Genomic DNA, 7885 nt, shown 5'->3' with positions numbered 1-7885 from the left:
CTGAGCATGTAGGGATGTGATTTGAATTGGACTGTAAGGAGTGGAATGGTTTCTTTGTCGTTTTTTTCTATCGTTCACTACCCTGTAAAGTAGGTGGCAGCTATATACCTTATAGGTTGTAGTCTCCCAATAAACCCCAAAAGAAGACACTTGGAAAAGACTGAAATGACTGTGTTGATTTTGCATTCCTTCATGTTTCATTCCTAAAGAAAGACCTACTGAACTAACTAAATAAGCTACCCAACTCTCATTAGATTTGAAATGTCCAAACTACAGTTGTTGCGTGTGTTTTTAAAGGTTTAACATTTTCCCAGTATTTTGCAAATATTCCATTCCCGAAAATAGTGTCTGCAGGTTTTTGCTCCTCCCTAATTAGTAAGGAACTCCCCTCATCTGGTTGTCTATGTCTTCATTGAAAGGAAAACCCCAAAACCCGCAGACTCTAGGCCCTCCATGGAAATAGTTTGACACCCCTGATATAAAGCATATAACTAGGTCTGGATTTGATTAGAGCTTTGATCGGCATGAAAATTCAAGCTTGATGCTATGTACTGTACCTGAGCCTGATGAGCCATACATCAAATACATTTTATGAGCCATACATTAAAATACAAATGTCTTACACAAGACAGAAAAACACAAAACCCCATAGATGTAGCTATGCTCTCTTGGGTACATAAATTAAACTAGTTCCTTTAGGCTAATATTTCTGAGTGTGGATTGTATTACTGTACCGTATTGTATTATACTGTTTAATATGGACTGGAATTACGCACCTCGTTCAAACCATGAAGCTGGGAGAGAACATACGATGCTGGTGCAGGACATGCGGCCTACAAAGTTACAATTATAGGATAGGATCTATTTTAAACTGAACACAAATATAAATGCAACGTGCAACAATTTCAAAGATTTTACTTAGTTACAGTTCATAGAAGGAAATAAATAAATTAGGTCCTAATCTATGGATTTCACATGACTGGGCAGGGGCACAGCCATGGGAGGACATAGGCCCATCCACTTGGGAGCCAGGCCCAGCCAATCAGATTTAGTTTTTCCACACAAAAGGGATTTATTTCAGACAAAAATACTCCTCAGCACCCCTTCAGATGATCCCGCAGGTGGAGAAGCCGGATGTGGAGATCCTGGGCTGGCGGGTTTACACATGGTCTGCGGTTGTGAGGCCGGTTGGACGTACTGCCAAATTCTCTAAAACTACGTTGGAGGCGGCTTATGGTAGAGAAATGAACAGTAAATTATTTGGCAGCACCTCTGGTCTACATTAATGCAGTCAGCATGCCAAATGCACGCTCCATCAAAACTTGAGACATCTGTGGCATTGTGTTGTGTGCAAAACTGCACATTTTTGTGGCATTTTATTGTTTCCAGCACAAGATGCACCTGGGTAATGATCACACTGATTCATCTGCTTCTTGATATGCCACACCTGTCAGGTGGCTGGATTATTTTAGCAAAGGAGAAATGATCAATAACAGGGATGTAAACAAATTTGTGCAAACATTTGAGAGAAATAACCTTTTTGTGTATTTGGAAAATTTCTGGGATCTTTATATTTTTGTTCATTGTACATTTGTATAATTAGCAGGCTGACGTGTACATTACATTACATTTAAGTCATTTAGCAGACGCTCTTATCCAGAGCGACTTACAAATTGGTGCATTCACCTTATGACATCCAGTGGAACAGCCACTTTACAACAGTGCATCTAAATCTTTTAAGGGGGGGGGGGGGGGGGGGTCAGAAGGATTACTTTATCCTATCCTAGGTAATCCTTAAAGAGGTGGGGTTTCAGGTGTCTCCGGAAGGTGGTGATTGACTCCGCTGTCCTGGCGTCGTGAGGGAGTTTGTTCCACCATTGGGGGGCCAGAGCAGCGAACAGTTTTGACTGGGCTGAGTGGGAACTGTACTTCCTCAGTGGTAGGGAGGCGAGCAGGCCAGAGGTGGATGAACGCAGTGCCCTTATTTGGGTGTAGGGCCTGATCAGAGCCTGGAGGTACTGAGGTGGCGTTCCCCTCACAGCTCCGTAGGCAAGCACCATGGTCTTGTAGCGGATGCGAGCTTCAACTGGAAGCCAGTGGAGAGAGCGGAGGAGCGGGGTGACGTGAGAGAACTTGGGAAGGTTGAACACCAGACGGTCTGCGGCGTTCTGGATGAGTTGTAGGGGTTTAATGGCACAGGCAGGGAGCCCAGCCAACAGCGAGTTGCAGTAATCCAGACGGGAGATGACAAGTGCCTGGATTAGGACCTGCGCCGCTTCCTGTGTGAGGCAGGGTCGTACTCTGCGGATGTTGTAGAGCATGAACCTACAGGAACGGGCCACCGCCTTGATGTTAGTTGAGAACGACAGGGTGTTGTCCAGGATCACGCCAAGGTTCTTAGCGCTCTGGGAGGAGGACACAATGGAGTTGTCAACCGTGATGGCGAGATCATGGAACGGGCAGTCCTTCCCCGGGAGGAAGAGCAGCTCCGTCTTGCCGAGGTTCAGCTTGAGGTGGTGATCCGTCATCCACACTGATATGTCTGCCAGACATGCAGAGATGCGATTCGCCACCTGGTCATCAGAAGGGGGAAAGGAGAAGATTAATTGTGTGTCGTCTGCATAGCAATGATAGGAGAGACCATGTGAGGTTATGACAGAGCCAAGTGACTTGGTGTATAGCGAGAATAGGAGAGGGCCTAGAACAGAGCCCTGGGGGACACCAGTGGTGAGAGCGCGTGGTGAGGAGACAGATTCTCGCCACGCCACCTGGTAGGAGCGACCTGTCAGGTAGGACGCAATCCAAGCGTGGGCCGCGCCGGAGATGCCCGACTCGGAGAGGGTGGAGAGGAGGATCTGATGGTTCACAGTGTCGAAGGCAGCCGATAGGTCTAGAAGGATGAGAGCAGAGGAGAGAGAGTTAGCTTTAGCAGTGCGGAGCGCCTCCGTGATACAGAGAAGAGCAGTCTCAGTTGAATGACTAGTCTTGAAGCCTGACTGATTTGGATCAAGAAGGTCATTCTGAGAGAGATAGCAGGAGAGCTGGCCAAGGACGGCACGTTCAAGAGTTTTGGAGAGAAAAGAAAGAAGGGATACTGGTCTGTAGTTGTTGACATCGGAGGGATCGAGTGTAGGTTTTTTCAGAAGGGGTGCAACTCTCGCTCTCTTGAAGACGGAAGGGACGTAGCCAGCGGTCAGGGATGAGTTGATGAGCGAGGTGAGGTAAGGGAGAAGGTCTCCGGAAATGGTCTGGAGAAGAGAGGAGGGGATAGGGTCAAGCGGGCAGGTTGTTGGGCGGCCGGCCGTCACAAGACGCGAGATTTCATCTGGAGAGAGAGGGGAGAAAGAGGTCAGAGCACAGGGTAGGGCAGTGTGAGCAGAACCAGCGATGTCGTTTGACTTAGCAAACGAGGATCGGATGTCGTCGACCTTCTTTTCAAAATGGTTGACGAAGTCATCTGCAGAGAGGGAGGAGGGGGGGGGAGGGGGAGGAGGATTCAGGAGGGAGGAGAAGGTGGCAAAGAGCTTCCTAGGGTTAGAGGCAGATGCTTGGAATTTAGAGTGGTAGAAAGTGGCTTTAGCAGCAGAGACAGAAGAGAAAAATGTAGAGAGGAGGGAGTGAAAGGATGCCAGGTCCGCAGGGAGGCGAGTTTTCCTCCATTTCCGCTCGGCTGCCCGGAGCCCTGTTCTGTGAGCTCGCAATGAGTCGTCGAGCCACGGAGCGGGAGGGGAGGACCGAGCCGGCCTGGAGGATAGGGGACATAGAGAGTCAAAGGATGCAGAAAGGGAGGAGAGGAGGGTTGAGGAGGCAGAATCAGGAGATAGGTTGGAGAAGGTTTGAGCAGAGGGGAGAGATGATAGGATGGAAGAGGAGAGAGTAGCGGGGGAGAGAGAGCGAAGGTTGGGACGGCGCGATACCATCCGAGTAGGGGCAGTGTGGGAAGTGTTGGATGAGAGCGAGAGAGAAAAGGATACAAGGTAGTGGTCGGAGACTTGGAGGGGAGTTGCAATGTGGTTAGTGGAAGAACAGCATCTAGTAAAGATGAGGTCAAGCGTATTGCCTGCCTTGTGAGTAGGGGGGGAAGGTGAGAGGGTGAGGTCAAAAGAGGAGAGGAGTGGAAAGAAGGAGGCAGAGAGGAATGAGTCAAAGGTAGACGTGGGGAGGTTAAAGTCTCCCAGAACTGTGAGAGGTGAGCCGTCCTCAGGAAAGGAGCTTATCAAGGCATCAAGCTCATTGATGAACTCTCCGAGGGAACCTGGAGGGCGATAAATGATAAGGATGTTAAGCTTGAAAGGGCTGGTAACTGTGACAGCATGGAATTCAAAGGAGGCGATAGACAGATGGGTAAGGGGAGAAAGAGAGAATGACCACTTGGGAGAGATGAGGATCCCGGTGCCACCACCCCGCTGACCAGCTGCTCTCGGGGTGTGCGAGAACACGTGGGCGGACGAAGAGAGAGCAGTAGGAGTAGCAGTGTTATCTGTGGTGATCCATGTTTCCGTCAGTGCCAAGAAGTCGAGGGACTGGAGGGAGGCATAGGCTGAGATGAACTCTGCCTTGTTGGCCGCAGATCGGCAGTTCCAGAGGCTACCGGAGACCTGGAACTCCACGTGGGTCGTGCGCGCTGGGACCACCAGATTAGGGTGGCCGCGGCCACGCGGTGTGAAGCGTTTGTATGGTCTGTGCAGAGGGGAGAGAACAGGGATAGACAGACACATAGTTGACAGGCTACAGGAGAGGCTACGCTAATGCAAAGGAGATTGGAATGACAAGTGGACTACACGTCTCGAATGTTCAGAAAGTTAAGCTTACGTAGCAAGAATCTTATTGACTAAAATGATTAAAATGATACAGTACTGCTGAAGTAGGCTAGTTGGCAGTGGCTGCGTTGTTGACACTACACTAATCAAGTCGTTCCGTTGAGTGTAATAGTTTCTACAGTGCTGCTACAGTGCTGCTATTCGGTGGCTAGCTGGCTAGCTAGCAGTGTTGATTACGTTACGTTGCGTTAAAAGAACGACAATAGCTGGCTAGCTAACCTAGAAAATCGCTCTAGACTACACAATTATCTTTGATACAAAGACGGCTATGTAGCTAGCTATATATGCGTATTCAGAAACCTTGACTTTTCAGAATTTTGTTACATTACAGGCTTATTCTAAAAATAAAAATGAATTATTCCCTCATCAATCTACACACAATACCCCAGAATGACAAAGCAGAAAAAGGTTTACATTTTTTTCCTCCAAAAAAAACTAAAACAGAAATACCTTATTTACACAAGTATTCAGTCCCTTTGCAATGAGTCTCGAAATTGAGCTCAGGTGCAACAGGGTTTTACATTGATCATATTTGAAATGTTTCTACAACTTGACTGGAGTCCATCTGTGGTAAATTCAATTGATTGGATATGATTTTGAAAAGCACACACACCTGTCTACATAAGGTCCCACAGTTGACAGTGCATGTCAGAGTAAAAACCAAGCCATGAGGTCAAAGGAATTGTCCGTAGAGCTCCAAGACAGGATTGTGTCGAGGCACAGATCTGGGGAAGGGTACCAAAAAAAAATTCTGCAGCATTGAAGGTCCCCAAGAACACAGTTGCCTCCATCATTCTTAAATGGAAGAAGTTTGGAACCACCAAGACTCATCCTAGAGCTGGCCGCCCGGCCACTGGGACCAATTAGGGGAGAAGGGCCTTGGTCAGGGACGTGACTAAGAACCCGATGTTCACTCTGACAGAACTCCAGAGTTCCTCTGTGGAGATGGGAGAACCTTCCAGAAGAATCTAGAAGAAAAAAGAAACGCACACCTATGTAGGCGAGGTGCTGGCTAGCGGAGTAGAAAACTAGAAAATAAAGGAGAGCCGCACACTCTAGGAGCTCAGATGCAAAAATATTTAATTACCAACGTTTCGACAGGCAAGCTGTCTTCATCAGGGTACAATCACAGACACTGCGGGATGACTCGTTTATATATAGTGTCAAGACACACAGGTGTCTGTAATCATGGCCAACAGTGGCCTAATATCATTGGTTAATTACTCATATTAAAACGGCATAGAATGAGCAACATACAATTAATACAAATGGATAGCATACGATCATAGACACACTAAAGACCACACAAGCCTACAAACAACCACAATGGCAAAGTCACAACAATCACAACAATCACAAGAATGGCTTCAGATCAAAGTCCACATTAAGACCGAAGGAAGCAAGGGTCTTTAAATTAAATATCCAAGCAGCCTCTCGTCTTAACAATAAATTATCAAGGTCACCCCCTCTCCTAGGGAGGGTGACATGTTCGATGCCAATATAACGCAAAGATGAAATCGAGTGGCCTGCCTCCAAAAAGTGGGCCGCAACTGGGTAGGTCAAGTTTTTGCACCTAAGGGTGCTACGATGCTCTGAGATACGTACTTTTAGTTCACGCTTTGTTTTACCCACATAATTTTTACCACAAGGACAAGTTATGAGATAAATAACTGCCTTAGTGGAGCACGTAATAACACCTTTGATTGGGATCGATGTCCCTGTTTGTGGATGTTTAAAGGATCTGCATTTATAAGTGTCATTGCATTGGGCACAACCATTACACTTATAATTACCATCCAATAGGGGCTCAAATAGACGTTGTTCAGGAATATCGTGAAAGCGTGAATTAAAAGTACGTATCTCAGAGCATCGTAGCACCATTAGGTGCAAAAACTTGACCTACCCAGTTGCGGCCCACTTTTTGGAGGCAGGCCACTCGATTTCAAAACACTTGAGTGTCTCTCTTGATCCTAGGTCCTGGCAGAGTTGTGCAGACTCAGGACAACTGAGCTTTGGAGGAATACGCAGATTTAAAGAGGAGTCCGTAATTTGCTTTATTTTTTTATTTTTTTTATTTTTTAAATTGTATCCCATTAACTCCCCAATTTTCGTGGTATCCAATCGCTAGTAACTACTATCTTGTCTCATCGCTACAACTCCCATACGGGCTCGGGAGAGACGAAGGTCGAAAGCCATGCGTCCTCCGAAGCACAACCCAACCAAGCCGCACTGCTTCTTTAACACAGCGCGCCTCCAACCCGGAAGCCAGCCGCACCAATGTGTCGGAGGAAACACCGTGTACCTGGCCCCCTTGGTTAGCGCGCACTGCGCCCGGCCCGCCACAGGAGTCGCTGGAGCGCGATGAGACAAGGATATCCCTACCGGCCAAACCCTCCCTAACCCGGACGACGCAATGCCAATTGTGCGTCGCCCCACGGACCTCCCGGTCGCGGCCGGCTGCGACAGAGCCTGGGCGCGAACCCAGAGACTCTGGTGGCGCAGCTAGCACTGTGATGCAGTGCCCTAGACCACTGCGCCACCCGGGAGGCCCCGTAATTTTCTTTCTAATGATCATGATCTTTTCTTCAAAGAAGTTCATGAATTTATTACTGCTGAAGTGAAAGCCATCCTCACTTGGGGAATGTTGCTTTTTAGTTAGCTTTGCGACAGTATCAAAAAGATGCAACGAACCGCCCTTGCTGTCTCTGCCTGGCCGGTTCCCCTCTCTCCACTGGGATTCTCTGCCTCTAACCCTATTACAGGGGCTGAGTCACTGGCTTACTGGTGCTCTTTCATGCCGTCCCTGGGAGGGGTGCGTCACTTGAGTGGGTTGAGTCACTGACGTGATCTTCCTGTCTGGGTTGGTGCCCCACCTTGGGTTGTACCGTGGCGGAGATCTTTGTGGGCTATACTCGGCCTTGTCTCAGGATGGTAAGTTGGTGGCTGAAGATATCCCTCTAGTGGTGTGGGGGCTGTGCTTTGGCAAAGTGGGTGGGGTTATATCCTTCCTGTTTGGCCCTGTCCGGGGGTATCATCGGATGGGGCCACAGTGTCTCCTGACCCCT

This window comes from Salvelinus fontinalis, chromosome 11, assembly GCF_029448725.1.
Source record: "Salvelinus fontinalis isolate EN_2023a chromosome 11, ASM2944872v1, whole genome shotgun sequence".
Taxonomy (NCBI): Eukaryota; Metazoa; Chordata; class Actinopteri; order Salmoniformes; family Salmonidae; genus Salvelinus; species Salvelinus fontinalis.
This window is presented reverse-complemented; position numbering follows the sequence as displayed.